General features: G+C 46.5%; 1 long non-coding RNA gene across 1 annotated transcript in view; it reads left to right on the top strand.

Moving 5' to 3' along the window:
- LOC134350113 (uncharacterized) overlaps positions 1–17820 on the top strand; it is an 85848-nt gene that overhangs the window by 19984 nt on the left and 48044 nt on the right. Inside the window, exon 2 of the long non-coding RNA XR_010018817.1 lies at positions 1857–1923. This is a non-coding gene — a long non-coding RNA (uncharacterized LOC134350113). The remainder of the gene's footprint in view (positions 1–1856; positions 1924–17820) is intronic.

Below are 17820 nucleotides of genomic sequence, written 5' to 3'. Positions count from 1 at the left end.
TTTTAGTAAAGCATTTGACAAGGTTCCCCGTGGATGGCTCATTGAGAAAGTCAGGAGGCGTGGGATCCAGGAAAACCTGGCTGTGTGGATTTGGAATTGGTTTGCTCACGGAAGGCAGAGGGTGTTAATAGATGGAGGGTGTATTCTGCCTGGAGTTGCATGTCTAGTGGTGTTCCACAGGGGTCTGTTCTGGGATCCCTGCTCTTTGTGAACTTTATAAGTGACTTAGGTGAGGAAGTAGAAGGGTTGGCTAGTGTGTTTGCAGATGACGTAAAGGTTGAAGGTGTTGTGCATAGTGTATAAGATAGTTAAGTGTTCTATTGGGGCATGTACAGCTAGGCTGGCAAGTGGCAGATGGTGTTCATTCCAGTGAAGTGTGAAGTCATCAAACTAGAAGGCAGAGTACAAGGTTATGCAAGAATTCTTAGCAGTGTGGAGGAATAGAGGGATCTTCAGGTCCACATCCACAAATCCCCCTAAGTTGCTGTGCAAGTTCATCGGGTGGTTAAGAAAGAGTATGCTGTGTTGGCCTTCATTAATAGGGGGATTGAGTTCAAGAGTCATAGTCATAGAGAAGTACAGCACAGAAACAGGCCTTTCAGCCCATCTAGTCCATGCCAAAACCACTTGAACTGCCTGCATAGGCCAACATAGCGGTTCTATCTATGTACCCGTCCAAACTTCTCTTTAACATTGAAATCCAGCTCACATGCATCAGTTGTGCTGGTAGCTCAGTCCACACACTCACGGCCCTCTGAGTGAAGATGTTTCCCCTCATGTTTCCCTTAAACTTCTCACATTTCACTTGCACTTGTCTGTATTAAATTCCATCTGATATTTTTCAGCCTATTTTTCCAGTTGATGTAGATCCCTTTGCAAGAAATGATAGTCCTCTTTACTGTCCATTACACCCCCAATCTTGGAGTCGGTCACAAATTTGCTGATCCGTTTAACCACATTGTCATCCAGATCATTGATGTAGAATTACTTTGCAGCTCTATAAAATCTGGTTAAATTGCACTTGAAGTATTGTGTCAATACTGGTCACCTTGTAAGAGGAAAGATGGGGAAGCTTTAGACAGGATGCAGAGGAGATTTACCAGAATACTGCCTGGATGAAAGAGCATGAAAGATTGCGAAAGCTAGGGCTTTTTTTTTGGTGCAAAGGAGAATGAGAGGCAACATGATAGAGGTGTATAAGGTGATAAGGAGCATAGACAGAGTGGATAGCCAGTGAATTTTACCAAGAGCAGCAATGGCTAATATGGAAAGGAAATACAAAATTGCCTTTTGAACTCACGAGAGAGCATAGGCCATCAACTTTTTGCTGTTGATGTTTCTGTAGCAGGCAATTTCTTTTATGAAGTCGAGTTGCTAGCTCGACGCTTAACCCAGTACGGATGGAAAGCGTGCCAGGGGAGCAGGCTGGGTTTGAACTTGGGAGCCTTCGCTCCAAAGTCCGGCACTGATGCCACTACGCCACCAGCCAGCTATGGATAATATGAGAGGAAATAATTTTTAGATGATTGGAGGAAATTACAGGGGCAATGTCATGGGCTGATGAGCCTGTACCATGCATACTGTTCTATGTTCTACTTTTTAAAAGTTGTTTCCATTGGTAAGTAAGACTAAAACATACCCTCAAGATTCAAGGGAATTGATTAGGACAAAGATGACTAGAAACTGCATTTCACAGAGTGTAGTGAATCTATGGAATTCTCTGCCCAAGGAAGCAGTAGAAGCTATCTCTTTTAATAGTATATTGTTCCATATTTAGTATTTCAGTATTACTTGAGTAAAATTGTAAATACATTGTTTGATTAAGCATTCTTTGTTGTTCACATAATTCATTACAGGTTATATGTAAAAGTACATGAATGACCTACATCATTACATCACTGAGTGCCTCACAAAAGTCAAAAAGTAAGTAGAAATGTTGCTGCTGGCTCTTGTGTTTTTCTTTTGATTAGTTTCTGGAGTCGCAAAACATAACAGTGGCGATGAGTAAGTTTTAAAATGAACCCAAGATGACTACCTACCTGTTGAAGCACAGCATGCTCTTTTTTTTTCTTTGCAAGCAGAGAAAGCAGGTCAAATTTTTTTAAAAAGAGGCAGAAAATGAATGAAATTCATGGGTTCGTGAAGTGATTACATGGTGAAAACAATAATACATTTTTTAAAAAGCAGGAATAGCTGGCTACCTTGGAATTTTAAGCATGTTCAAATGCATAATAGATAACTGGATCATGTATACTGAACAAACTGAGCAGTATTTTAAAGCAAATGGAATAGCTGGTGAGAAACGAGTGCTAGTTTTGCTGAGTGTAATAGATGTTTGCTTAGGAGTTTAACTTCTCCAAACAAACCAGCCAAAATGAGTTTTGCTGATATTATGAATGTAATACAGGAACATTTAAAACTGAAACCATTGTTGATTGCTCAACACTTCAAGTTTCATAAGCGGAATCAAAAGAAAAAAGAGTTTGAACTGCAGGCAGTCAGTGAATGGGAGTGCAAGAAGAAGAGGTGACTTCATACAGGTCTGCAATTAAAGATTAAAAAAGCAGCACTTCACAACAGGTTTTGGAGTTTGAACTGCGGCCAATCAGTGAACAGGAGCACAAGCAGAAAAATCTACTTCACACAGCTCCACGATTGAAAATTTAAAAAGTAGAGTTTTGCTGCAGTCTTCAGAATTTGAACTGCATCAGTGAATAGGTCTCATTCGCAAGGATGAATAAAAATAAGGCGGGGCAAGCTGAGCAGTCATTGTTGGAGTGGGCCAGTGTTAGAGTGGGGTGGCTTTGGCTTTGGTTCATCAGGCTTAGATGAAGTCAGGCTTGGACAAGGTAAGTATCTGGTAAATTAATTCTTCTTCTTCGTTGTTCTTCATTCTTCATCTGTTAGTTCATAGTTAGTGCAATGAGAATGACTCCAGAGGCTGTGTTGTGTTCTTTGTGAGGATGTGCGAATTCTAATTTCCTGAATAACCACATCTGCACCAGATGCACTAAGCTACATCTCCTTGGAGAATGTGTTAAGGAACTGGAGCTGCAGCTCAATAACTTTTGGCTCATACAAAAGACTGAGGAAGTAATAGGTAGGAGCTACAGGGAGGTAGTCACCCCTAAACTGCAGAGGCAGGTAACTGGGTGACTGTCAGAAGAAGAAAGGGATATGGACAGCCAGTACAGAGTACCCCTGTAGCCATTACCCTCAAAAATGTATACCATTTTGGGTACTGTTGAGAGGGATGACCTACTGGGGGGGCAGCTGCAGCAACTGGGTCTCTGGCACTGAGTCAGGCACTGTTGCTCAGAAAGGAGGGGGGAGAGGGGGAAAGGAATTCAGTTGTGATAGATGATTCCATAGTTGGAGGAAAAAAGTTGAGATTCTGTGGACACAATAGAGACACCCATATGGTATGTAGCCTCCCAGATGCCAGGGCCAGGGATGTCCTGGACTGGGTCAGTGGCATTCCAAAAGGCTAGAGTGAGCAGCCAGAAGTCCATAAGACCTTAAGATATAGGAGCAGAAGAAGGCCATTTGGCCCATCGAGTCTGCTCTGCCATTCAATCATGGACTGATCCAATTCTTCCAGTCTCCCCACTCCCCTGCCTTCTCCCCATACCTTTTGATGCCCTGGTTAATCAAGAACCCATATATCTCTGCCTTAAATGCACCCAATAACCTGGCCTCCACAGTCGCTCATGGTAACAAATTCCACAGATTTACCACCCTCTGACCAAAGTAATTTCTCTGCATGTCAGTTCTAAAAGGACATCCTTCAATCCTGAAGTCATGCCCTCTTGTCCTGGAATCCCCTACCATGGGAAATAACTTTGCCATATGTAATCTTTTCAGGCCTTTTAACATTCAGAATATTTCTATGAGATCCCCCCTCATTCTCCTGAACTCCAGGGAATACAGCCCAAGAGCTGCCAGACATTCCTCATATGGTAACCCTTTCATTCCTGGAATCATTCTAGTGAATCTTCTCTGAACCCTCTTCAATGTCAGTATATCCTTTCTAAAATAAGGAGCCCAAAACTGCACACAGTACTCCAAGTGTGGTCTCACGAGTGCCTTTTAGAGCCTCAACATCACATCCCTGCTTTTATATTCTATACCTCTAGAAATGAATGCCAGCATTGCATTCATCCTCTTCACCACCTGGAGGATAACCTTTAGGGCATCCTGCACAAGGACTCCCAATTCCCTTTGCATCTCTGTATTTTGAATTCTCTCCCCATCTAAATAATAGTCTGCCCATTTATTTCTTCCACCAAAGTGCATGACTATACACTTTCCAACATGGTATTTCATCTGCCACTTCCTTGCCCATTCCCCTAAACTATCTAAGTCTCTCTGCAGGCTCTCTGTTTCCTCAACACTACCCGCTCCTCCACCTATCTTTGTATCGTCAGCAAATTTAGTCACAAATCCATAAATCCCATAGTCCAAATCATTGATATACATCATAAAAAGCATTGTTTTCTATTGGTCCTATATCTACCCTCAACTCTCTTTTACCCTTTATATACTTAAAAAAGCTTTTAGTATCTTCTTTGATATTAGTCACCAGCTTCCTTTCATAAATCATCTTTTTCTTCCTAATGACCTTCCAAGTTTCCTTCTGCAAGTTTTTAAAAGCTTCCCAATCCTCTATCTTCCCACTAGCTCTGGCTTCCTTGTATGCCCTCTCTTGTGCTTTTACTTTGACTCTGACTTCACTTGTCAGCCATGTTAGTGTCCTTCTTCCATTCGAAAATTTCTTCTTATTTGTAATATATCTGTCATGCACATATTAGCACTAATGACATAGGTAGGACCGGCAAGGAAGTCCTGAAGAGCAATTTTAGGGAGCTGGATAGAAAGCTGAAAAGTAGGACTAGCAGGGTAGTCATCTCTGGATTGCTGCTGTGTCACATGCCAGAGAGGGTAAGAGTAGGGTGATTTGACAGGTGGATGTGTGGCTGAGGAAATTGTGCAAGTGGCAGGGGTTCAGATTTATAGATCATTGCAATTATTTCTGAGGAAGGTATGGCCTGCACAAGGGGGACTGGTTACATCTGAACTTAAGAGGGGCCAATATCCTTGTGGGCAAGTTTGCTAGAGCTGTTCAGGAGGGTATAAAATAATTTGGCAGGGGGATGGGAATCGGAGTGATAGGGCTGAGGATGGGGCCGTCGGTTTACAAACAGATGCTGCTGTAGTGAGACTGCTAGCGATGGTAGACAGATGACAAGGAAAAATGGGGGTCAATGGGATGAGTTGCAATGTAAAAGGGAGACAAAATTGAAAAGCGTGATAAATGCCGGACTGACGGTATTATATTTGAATGCACGCAGGATGCGGAATAAGGAAGATGAACTTGTAGCACAGTTACGGATGACAATGGCGGGTATGATATTGGGGGCATCACTGAGTCATGGCTGAAAGACAATTATAGTTGTGAGCTTAACGTCCAAGGATAAACATTGTATCGAAAGGACAGGCAGGTAGACAGAGGGGTGGGGTGGCTCCATCGGTAAAAAATGAAAGCAGATGCTTAGAAAGAGGTAACATAGGATCAGAAAGTGTAGAATCATTGTGAATAGAGTTTAGAAACTGTTTAGGGTAAAAAGACCCTGATGGGAGTTATATACAGACTACAAATTGCCCCCCTTTTACATTGTAACTCATCCCATTGATACCAATTTTGCTCTGTTATCTGCCTGCCCTCGCTAGCACTCTCAATACACACAGCATCTGCTTGTAAACCAACAGCCCCATCCTTAGCCCTATCAGTCCGGTTCCCATCCCCCTGTCAAATTATTTTATACTCTCCCGAACAGTTCTAGCAAACTTGCCCACAAGGATATTCTGAGCGCATCCACAATATCCTGAAGTGGGAGGGTGAGCAGCCAAAGGTTGGTACCAGTGACAGTGGTAGAAAAAGAGTAGAGGTCCTGAAAGCAGAATACAGGGAGTTAGGAAGGAAGCTGAGGTTGAGAAGCAGGATCTGAAAGGTAGTAATCTCGGGATTGCTGCCTGTGCCGGTTGACAGTGAGTATAGGAATAGAAAGAGGTGGAGGATAAATGTGTGGCTGAAGGATTGGAACAGGGAGCAGGGATTCAGATTTTTGGATCATTGGGTCCTCTTCTGGGGCAGGTATGACGTGTACAAAAAGGATGGGTTGCACTTGAATCCGAGGAGTACCAATATCCTGGTGGGGAGGTTTGCTAACGCTATTGAGAAGGGTTTAAACTAGATTTGAAGAGGGTGGGAATCGAAGTGAAGGGGCAGAGGATGGGGCAGTTGGCGCACAAGTAGTGACAGCTTGTAGGGTATTTGTGAGGAAGGATAGGCAGATGTTAGAGCAAAGATGCACTCAGCCTGACGGTTTCAAATGTATCTATTTTAATACAAGGAGTATCATAAACAAGGCAGATGAACTTAGAGCATGGATCAATACATGGAACTCTGATGTTGTGGCCATTACAGAGACTTAGATGTCTCAGGTGCAGGAATGGCTACTGAATGTGCCAGGCTTTAGATGTTTCAAAAAGGACAGGGAGGGAGGCAAAAGAGGTGGGGGTGTGGCATTACTAATTAGTGATAGTGTCACGGCTGCAGAAAAGGAGGAAGTCATGGAGGGATGGTCTGCTGAGTCAGTGTGGGTGGAGTCAGAAACAGGAAAGGGGCTATAACTCTTCTGGGTGTTTTTTTATAGACCACCCCCCCCCCCCCCGCAATAGTAACAGGGTTATCAAGAAGCAGATAGGGAGGCAGATTCTGGAATGGAGAAATAATAATAGGGTGGTTGTAATGGGAGATATTAACTTTGCTAATATTGATTGGCATCTCCTTAGCGCAAGGGGTTTAGATGGGGTGGAGTTTGTTAGGTGTGTTCAGGAAGGTTTCTTGACACAATATGTAGATAAGCCAACTAGAGGAGAGGCTGTACTTAATCTGGTATTGGGAAGTGAACCTGGTCAGGTGTCAGATCTCTCAGTGGGAGAACATTTTAAAGGTAGTGACCACAACTCGATCTCCTTCGCCATAGCACTGGAGAGGAATAGGAGCAGACAATTTGGGAAAACATTTAATCGGGGTAGGGGGAAATATGATGCTAATAGGCAGGAACTTGAGAGCATAAACTGGGAGCAGATGTTCTCAGGGAAATGCATGGCAGAAATGTGGCAAATGTTCAAGGAACATTTGCATGGAGTTCTGCATAGGTATGTTCCATTGAGGAAGGGAAAGAATGGTAAGGTTAAAGAATAATGGTGTACAAAGGATGTAGAAAATCTAGTTAAGAAGAAAAGAAAAGCTGAGGAAAGGTTCAAGAAACTAGGTACTTTTAGAGCTCTAGAAAATTACAAGGTTGCTACGAAGGAGTATAAGAATGAAATTAAGAGAGCCAGAAGCAGCCATGAGAAAGCCTTGGTGAGCAGTATTAAGGAAAACCCCAAGGCATTCTACAGTTATGTGAAGAGCAAGAGGATGAGCCGTGTGAGGATAGGACCAAACAGGTGCGATAGTGGAAATGTGTGTGTGGAGTTGGAGGAGGTAGTGGAGGTACGTAATGAATACTTTGCTTCAGTATTCACCAGGAAAAAAGACCTTGGTAATTGTGGGATGCCTTACAGCAGATTGAAACACTTGAGTATTTAGACATTAAGAAAGAGGATGTGCTGGAGTTTTTGAAAAACATTTAGTTAAATAAATCACCAGGACTGGATGAGATATACCCCAGGCTACTGTGGAAAGCGAGGGAGGAGATTGCTGAGCCTCTGGTGATGATCTTTGCATCATCAATAGGGACGGAAGAAGTACCAAAGGATTGGAAGGTTGCAAATGTTGTTCCCTTATTCAAGAAAGGGAGTAGAGGTAACTCAGGAAATTATAGACCAGTGAGTCTGACTTCAGTGGTGGGCAAGTCATTGGAGAAGATCCTTAGAGGCAGGATTTATGAGCATAATCTGATTAGGGAGAGTCAGTGTAGCTTTGTCAAGGGCAAGTCATGTCTTATGAGCCTGACTGAATTCTTTAAGGATGTCACAAAACACATTGATGAAGGTAGAGCATGGATGCGGAGTTTATAGATTTCAGGAAGGCATTTGATAAGGTTCCCCATCACAGGCTTCTTCAGAAAGTAAGGAGGCATGGGATCCAAGGAGATCTTGCTTTGTGGATGCAGAATTGGCTTGTCCACAGAAGGCAGAGGGTAGTTGTAGATTATTTGTATTCTTCATGGAGGTCGCTGACCAGTGGTGTTCCACAGGGATCTGTTCTGGGACCCCTCCTCTTAGTGATTCTTATAAATGACCTGGATGAAGAAATAGAAGGGTAGGCTAGTAAGTTTGCTGATGACACAAAAGTTGGGGGTGTTGTGGATAGTCTGAAGAGTTGTCAGAGATTACAGTGGGATATCAATAGGACGCAGAACTGGGCTGACAAGTTGCAAATGGAGTTTAAACCAGTTAAGTGTGAAGTGGTTCATTTTGGTTGGTCAATTTGAAGACAGAATATAATATAAATGGTAAGACTCTTGGCAGTGTGGAGGATCTGAAAGTTCTAAGGCTCCATGTCAATAGGGCACTCAAAGCTGCTGTGCAGGTTGACAGTGTTGTTAAGAAGGTGTATAGTGTGTTGGTAAGTTCAAGAGCCATAAGGTAATGTTACAGCCAGACCTTACTTGGAGTGCCGTGTTCAGTTCTGGTCACCTCACTGCAGGAAGGATGTGGATACTATAGAGACAGTGCAGAGGAGATTTACAAGAATGTTGCCTGGTTTGCAGGGCATTCCTTATGAGAATGGGTTGAGTGTACTTGACCTTTTCTCCTTTGAGCATCGAACGATGAGAGGTGACCTAATAGAGGTGTATTAGATGATGAGGGGCATTGGTCATGTGGATAGCCTGAGGCTTTTTCCCAGGGCTGAAATGGCTAACAGGAGGGGGAATAGTTTAAGGTGCTTGGTAATAGGTACTGAAGGAATGTCAGGGGTAGGTTTTTCACACAGAGACTGGTGGGTGTGTGGAATGCACTGCCGGCGGCTGTGGTAGAAGTGGATACAATAGGGTCTTTTAACAGCCTCTTTTTGATAGGTACATGGAGCTTAGCAAAATGGAGGGCTATGCACTAGGGAAATTCTAGGCAGTTTCTAGAGGAGATTACATGGTTGGTACAACATTGTGGGCCGAAGGGCCTGTAATGTGCTGTAGATTTCTACGTTTTATGTACAAATTACAACAGGAGATAGAAAACGCATGTCAAATGCATGTCATTCATTCTTGGGACACTTTTCTGTTTTTGTGGATGGTTGCGAAGAAAAAGCATTTCAGGATGTATATTGTATACACTTCTCTGACATTAAATTGTACCTTTGAAACTCTTGAAAAAGGGCAATGTTATGATAATCATGGGATATTTCAATGTGCAGGTAGTTTGGGAAAATCAAATTGGTACTGGATCTCAAGAGGGAATTTGAAGAATACTTACAAGATGGCTTTGTGGAACAGCTCATGTTTGAGCCCACAAGGGGAATAACTATTCTGGGTAGTGTGTGGAGCAAAGAGTTAGAAATGAAAAGTAAAGGAACTCTTAGTGATCATAATGTGATAGAATTCACCCTGCAGATTGAGAGGGAGAAGCTCAAGTCAGATGTATGTGTATTACAGTGGAGTAAAGGGAACTACAAAGGCAAGAGAGAGGAGCTGGCCAAAGTTGAGTGGAAAGGGACACTAGCAGGGAAGATGGCAGAGCAGCAATGTCTGGAGTTTCTGGGAGCAATCTGGAAGGTTCAAGATAGATACATCCCAAAAAAGAAGAAATATTCTAAAGGTAGGATGATACAATGGAAGTCAAAGCTATCATAAAAGCCAAAGAGAGGGCATATAATATTGCAAAGATTAGTGGGAAGTTAGAGGATTTGAAAGCATCTAAAAACTAACAGAAGGCAACTAAAAAAGTCATCAACAGGATACAAAGATAAGTTAGCAAATAATATTAAAGAAGATACCAAAAGTTTCTTCAGATATATTAAGAATAAACGAGAGGTGACAGTAGATATCGGATCACTGGAAAATGATGCTGGAAAGGTAGTAATAGGAGACAAGGCACTTTGCATCAGCCGTCACTGTGGAAGACACTAGCTGTTTGTTGGAAGTTCAAGAGTGTCAGGGGGCAGATGTCAGTGAATTTGCCATTACTGGGGAGAAGGTGCTTGGGAAACCTAAAAGTCTGAAGGTAGATTAAATCACCTGGACCAGATGGTCTACACCCCAAGCTTCTGAAGATGTGGCTGAAGAGATTGTAGAGGCATTGGTAATGATCCTTCAAGAATCGATAGATTCTTGCATGGTTCTGGAGGACTGGAAAATTGCAAATGTCAATCCATTCTTCAAGAAGGGTGAGAGGAAATTATATGCCAGTTATTCTGACCTCAGTGGTTGAGAAGATGTTGGAGTCGGTTGTTAAGGATGTGGTTTCGGGGCACTTGGAGGCACATGATAAAATAGGCAGAAGTCAGCATGGTTTCTTCAGGGGAAAATCTTTCCTAACTAATCTGTTGGAATTCCTTGAAGAAGTAACAAGCAGAATAGACAGAGGCGTCAGTGGATGTTGCGTAACTGGATTTTCAGAGGGCCTTGACAAGGTAACACACAAGGGCCTTAACAAGTTAAGAATGCATGGTATTACAGGAAAGATATTAGCATGGATAGAGCATTGGTTGATTGACAGGAGACAAAGAGTGGGAATAAAGGCAGCCTTTTCTGGTTGGCTGCCAGTAACCAGTGGTGCTCTATTGAGGTCTGTTTTAGGGTTTCCTTTTACATTTGTAACGGCCTTTGCCCCCATTGACTCCTGTTGCCTGGGGTGAATAGCCATCGACCCCGCCAAACAGTGCAAATGCTTTGGTGTGGATAAGGTGTGAGTCGCCCAATGATCAGCCACGACACAAATATGAAACAATATACAAAGTGTGAGTAAAGAATTATACTTTATAGCAAATTTTGGTGATGGGTTAGTAGCAACAACTAAAAGAAAAGGCACCACATGAGTAACTAATCAATCTTGTGCACATAATATTTTAATACGTTGGAGCTCACGCCTCTGATTCCATCCGCAACGTCCTTCCGAGACTCCAGCCACCCTCCGAACCCCTGATGTCTGGTATCCGCCATCCTGGAACCGCTCTCTGTTCCTCACACGTCCGTCCTCTCTGCTCGCCTCCCAAAAAAAAACCCGCGCTCCTCAACTCAGCACACAGATACAAGATAAAAGATCATGACTTCCATTGGCTAACAGTACAGTTTCCATTATCACATTGTATAACCCAAACATTGCTGTTACAGAGAACCCCTTGCTCAGCAGTTAACAGTATGAGAAGCCATTTTAATATAACACCTCAGAGATGCCATTTTGGTAATAAGCGATTAACAGTTAACAGTCCATCTACTATTACTGAGAGCCCTACATTCTCCCCCCACCAAAATAAGTCATGCCCTCATGATATTCAGGTAATTCGCCATCCCTTCCTGCAGAACACACAACCCAGTCCACGTGCAGAAAGCAGTGATCTGACTCCCCAAAACCGTAGAGATCACACCTTGTTCCCTTGGGTGCTACATAGGCCAACCTCTCTGGGGGTTTCCAACTCCTCTGAGACCTATGTACCCCGTCGTCTACCCTTTCTGCTTCAGACACTACAGCGATCCTTTGAAACTACAAGGCGAACCCTCCACCGAGTGGTCACCCAAGCCCCTCTGCACCTCGGAACCCTCTATCTCTGGTCCAGGCCCTACAACCTCTCCTCCAGCGCCCTGCGGTGCCACGGACTGCCCCTCACTAGCTTCTTCTAACCCGGTGGGGGAAGGGCCAGGAGTCTCTTCCTCCATTCCAGGAGCATCAGCGAATGGCAGAATGTACCAACCATCCCAGTCATCATCCTCCGAATCAGTATCCCTCACAGGGGCTGGGCCCGGGCCCATCTCTCCCGGGGTAGGCACGTCCTCCACCCTGTGGGGACGCAGAGTCCTGGTACTGGGTGCAGCCGCCTCTTCAGGTTCCTGCTCTACCTGCACATCTTGCCCCAGGGGCAACAGGTGATTCCGATTGAGATCTTGACAGGCCCCTTTCCATCCTCAGGCCGCACCCGGAAAACCGGTAGGTTTGGCATCTGACTCTCCACCACATAGGGCGTGGCTGCCCAGCGATCAGCCAGCTTGTGTTTTCCTGTAATCCCAGATTCCTAATGAGGACTCAGTCTCCTGGCAGGAGTTGAGAGAACTTTACTTTCCAGCCGTACCTCCTCTTATTTCCCTGATTCTGCCGGGCGGCAGCCTCCCCAGCCAACTCGTAAGCTCCTTTCAGTTCTTGCCTCATATCAGACACATACTTCAAGTAAGGCTTCGGTGACACCTCACCCACATCAGTCCTGAAACAAAGGTCAATTGGCAACCTTGCCTCGCGCCCAAACATAAGATAATAGGGTGAGTAACCAGTAGCTTCGTTGCGTGTACAGTTGTAACAGTGAACAAGATGCCCAATATGTCGACTCCAATGATTCTTTTTGCTGATCTCCAGAGTCCCGAGCATGTCTAGTAGCGTCCGACTGAACCTTTCCCGCTGGGGATCACCCTGTGGATGATAGGGTGTGGTCCTCGATTTCCCAACCCCCAGTAACTCATAGATGAGTTTGCTGTCAAAGTCTCGTCCCTAGTCACTATGGATCCGCCAAGGAAGACCATAATGCACAATATACTTCTCCCATAGCACTTTCGCCACTGTAGTCGCCCTCTGATTCTTGGTAAGAAAAGCTTGAGCATACCTGGTGTAGTAGTCCGTGATGACCAAGACATTTGCCATGTTGTTGGCATCGGGTTCTATGGACAGGAAATCCATACACACCAGGTCCAAGGGCCCCGCACTCTACAAATGGGACAAAGGGGCAGCCTGCCCGGGCAGCGTCTTCCACCGTATGCAACGAATGCAGGACTTGCAGTACTCTTCAACCTCCGTCCACATTCGGGGCCAGTAAAACCAATCCTTGAGCAATCCATAGGTCTTTTCCACCCCAAGATGTCCAGAGCCATCATGGAGGGACTTCAACACAACCTTCCCATACTTCTCCGGCAGGACCAGCTGCCAACACGGAGGTCGGTCCAGGGGTGATAGCAAACTGGCACATCACCTTCACCCCAGATGCAGGAACACTCTACCACTCCTCGTCCTTCCCCGGCTCCTCATGCCCCCGTCGGGACAGCGCATCCGCATCGACATTCTCGCTCCCCGGCTGGTACTTCAGGCTGAAATCATATGAAGACAAAGCTGCCAGCCACCGATGGCCTGTGGCATCCAATCACGCCGCGGTCAAGATGTAAGTGAGCGGGTTGTTGTCTGTCTGCACCTCAAACTTGGCCCTGTAGAGATAGTCACTCAGCTTATCTACAACCGCCAATTTCAATGCCAGGAACTCCAACTTGTGAGTGGGATAGTTTCTCTCTGAAGGTGACAAACTCTGGCTGACAAACACTACAGGCTTCAGGCCAGCGCCCTGATCCTGATATAGAACAGCCCCTAACCCTTCATGACTGACATCAGTGTGTAGCACATAGGGCAATCGGGGGTCTGCAAAAGTCAGCACCGGCGCCTAAGTCAGCATCTCCTTCAGTGACTGGAAAGCTGCTTCACATTTGTCATCCTATCTCTGTCCAAAGGGCTCTGACGGGTTCAAATATTCTCCCACCTCCCGTCCTTTCCTCCCTTTCCCCTTCTGTCCCGGGGGAGGGTAGCCACACAGAAGCTGGTTCAAGGGATGACTCACCTTGGCGTAACCCTTCACGAATCTCCGATAGTACCCACAGAACCCTAGGAACGAGCGCAGAGCACTCACGGTCTGGGGCCTCAGCCATGTGGTCACTGCTTCGATCTTAGCCGGGTCTGTCGCAACACCATTCCACGAGACAATGTGTCCAACATAGCTAACAGACATCTGGCAGAACTGGCACTTGTCCAGGGAAAGCTTCAACCCCTCCTGCTTCAGCCAGTTGAGAACCTTCATTAGACTTGCTTCGTGTTCTTCCAAGGTGGATCCAAATACTATGAGGTCATCCAAATATACCAGCACTTCGAGCAGGTTCATATCCCCCACTGTCTTCTCCATGACCCTCTGGAAGGTGGCAGGGGCCCCCGATATGCCCTGGGGCATCTGTTCGAACTGGTAAAAGCCGGAAGGGCAAATGAAGGCCATCTTCTCCTTATTGGCCTCACTCATCGGGATCTGGCAATACCCACTCTTCAAATCCAGCACACTAAACCATTTCACCCCACTCACTCAGGCCAGTGCATCTTCTACCCGGGGGGATCGTGTACTGATCTTGGACCATGTGCCTGTTCAGTGTTCTATAGTCCATACACATATGAACCTTCCCATTCTTCTTCTGGGCGAAGATAGGAGACGCATACGGGCTTCAGGACTCCGTGATGATCCCAGCCTCCTTCAACTTGCCCAAATGCTGCCGCATGTCTTCTGCATCTGCAGGGGCCAGTCGCCGTGATCGTTCTCTAAACGGAGTATCCTCAGTCACCTGTATGGTGTGGCGAGTGCTCCTGGAACAGCCCACATCAAACTCGTCAAGGGAAAAAACATCTGTCATCGTCAACATCTTCTCCACCAGCCTCCGGTTCCAACCCTTCGGTACAGGTGATGCCCCAAAGTTGAAAGCTTCAGCGGTCAACTTAGGTCTTTTTCCCGACAGCTCTCCCCCAACTGGCCTCACGGGGGCGCTATGCATAACCGTCACCAGGAACAAATGCGCCAGAGGCATCCCTCGCTTAAAGGTGACCTCCCGTGCAGTCGTGCTTCTGACGATCACCACTAGCCTGCATGCCTGTACCACCGAGGGCTTCTGCAACTCGGGTCTCACCAGCACCCCAGCAGGGAATCTCGACTCCCCTTCAAGATCTTCCAGGGTGTCCACTAAAAGGGCTTCACCCTCAGGCACCCCCAGGAATCTAGGGATCCCCATAGCTCTCGCTACTTCACCCGGGCGCACCATCCTGGGCTTTGACTGGGCACACCACACAGTGCCTCATTCACACGTCACGTCCAGCCCAGGGCGACCCCACGCTTCCTCAAAAGCAGCTCAGAACACTGGGTGCACTGACAGGGTCTCCAAAAAGTCTTCACCCTCCTTCTCCTTGCAGGCTCCTAGGAGTCCCCGCACAATAGGGGTGTTGGTCCCCACCACAACTGACACACCCCGAGTCTCACCGGGGTCTGGGCAAACCAGTACCAGGGCCTCATGAGCCTCTGACACCCCCACCTCAGCTTCCAGGAACCCCAGTTTCACAGACAAATAGCCATCGTACAGGTAATCACCATCACTGATGCCCCAAATCTCCAGTGCACTGAAATGTGTCGGGGTAAATGCGCCAGATACTGATTGTAGAACGACCAGTACAGTAATGTGACCTGCGACCCCGTGTCGAGTATGACTTTTGCATCTATCCCCTCTATCCATATCGACACACTGGATCGGGGCCCCACAAATCCTTCTGGGATAGGGTCTTTTCCTCTCGAGGGTCCCACGGCACATTGTTGGGAATGTATTTTCCCAGAGACTCCAGTCCGTTCCCTCACTGAGTCTCCTCTAAGCTTCCCGACCCCCCCTCCCCTTCCTGCTGGGACACCCGGGGACTCTCCCTCCGAGGGGCTGCCTGCCGTTCACATTCCCGCCTGAAGTGCCTCTCTTCCCCGCAGTTATACCACACGCCTCGCCTCACAGGACCTCGGTCTCTGCCTGGCCTCAGTGCCGTCCATCCCTTCTGGGAGGGGCCTTCTCCACTAGTCCCCTCCCACGGAGGGACCCCACCTGCCACGATCCCCTTATGTGTCTCCCGCGTGGAGCTGGCCCCAGTCATTTCACCACAAGGAGCTACTATCGAGGACTGTACCTTGTTAACGGAGCCTTCTTCCGCTTCCAACTCGTCCTCCTCCTCCCTTACCTCTCTGAGCAACTGAACAAAAGACGGGGTGGGGGGGGTAGGGAACGCACTCTACAAGACTGCCGGAGGCTCTTAGCGATTGCATCATGTCTCTGCGTGCCCCTGACTACCTGGTTGATCCTTATCCAATCCACCTCAGCTGCCGAAATGACCCCCTGGCGCCTCAAGCAATTTGGCCTACACTCAAATCGGAGAAGATACTCAGAAAGCTTTTCCCCTTTCTCCTGGCGCAGATTCTGAATCCCCCCTAAAAGCTCCACCAGGCTTCCCATCAGCCCAAATGCCTCCTCTAGGGCAACTAGACACTCCTTCCAAGAAGCCAAGGGCTGGTTAACTCTCACCCCTTTTACCACCTCAGCTGCCACCCCTCTAAAACTGTCCCCCAATCTTTGTCGCTTCTCCGCCTCAGAACACTGCCACTCACCGAGCAACTAAGTGGTATGTTCTACCCAGGACTCATAATCATCCTCCCCATGGGGGATGGGTACCCTCCCTGAGAAAATTTTTAACTTCTTTCGCGGACCCACCGCCCGGTTCACCAAAGAGTTCATGGCTGAGGCCAACTCAGAGCCCTCCCCCTTCCAAGGGGAATGAGAACTAATTACATTCTCCAAATCTGACCACTCCCTTCCTTCATCCCTCAAAAACGATTGGCCCCGCTCTCTAAAATCTCCACCCCTAGCTTCGGGCAACTCCTCTGGTGTCTCTTCAAACCCTTCCTCCGTGACAGCGTGCACACCCCATGGCCCCACCTCACCTACGTCACCGATAGACTGGGGCAGTCCCAATTCCTTGACATCAGCACCCGTCTGTATCAGCACAAAGGCCGAGTCCCCCATTTTACCAATCTTTCTGCTTACAATCTCAACCGTACCGATAGCTCTGACCGTATTCAAACATCAAATTAACACATCGTCTGGGGTACGTATATCCACCCCACTTAACACGCAGTCAGATGTAACTGGGACATCCTCGATCTCACACCAAAGTTCGATCTTATCCGCGTCCATCCCTTCTAATTTAACCCGGGCGACTTACCCCTTATCCTGACAGAATTCAAATCCCGGACGAGTTTCCACAATGTAACGGCCTTTGCCCCACTGACTCCCGTTGCCTAGGGTGAATAGCCGTCGACCCCACTAAACAGTGCAAATGCTTTGGTGTGGATAAGGTGTGAGTCGCCCAATGATCAGCCACGACACAAATATGAAACAATATACAAAGTGCCAGTAAAGAATTATACTTTATAGCAAATTTTGGTCATGGGTTAGTAGCAACAACTACAAGAAAAGGCGCCACATAAGTAACTTAACAGTCTTGTGCACATAATATTTTAATATGTTGGAGCTCACGCCTCCGATTCCATCCACAATGTCCTTCCGAGACTCCGGCCACCCTCCGAACCCCTGATGTCTGGTATCCGCCGCCCTGGAACCTCTGTCTGTTCCTCACACGTCCGTCTGTCCTCTCTGCTCACCTCCCAAAAAAAACCCGTGCTCCTCAACTCAGCACACAGATACAAGATAACAGAACATGACTTCCATTGGCTAACAAATGAATACAATTTCCATTATCACATTGTATAACCCAAACATTGCTGTTACAGAGAACCCCTTGCTCAGCAGTTAACAGTATGCAAAGCCATTTTAATATAACACCTCAGAGAAGCCATTCTGGTAATAAGCGATTAACAGTTAACAGTCCGTCTAGTATTACTGAGAACCCTACACATTATATGTCAATGATTTGGATGATGGTATTGATGGCTCTGTGGCCATGTTTGCTGACAATATAAAGATAGGTGGAGGGGCAGGTAGCGTT

Source organism: Mobula hypostoma, chromosome 8, assembly GCF_963921235.1.
Source record: "Mobula hypostoma chromosome 8, sMobHyp1.1, whole genome shotgun sequence".
NCBI lineage: Eukaryota > Metazoa > Chordata > Chondrichthyes > Myliobatiformes > Myliobatidae > Mobula > Mobula hypostoma.
Note: the sequence above shows the minus strand (reverse complement) of the source record. Positions and strands in the feature narration are given on the sequence as shown.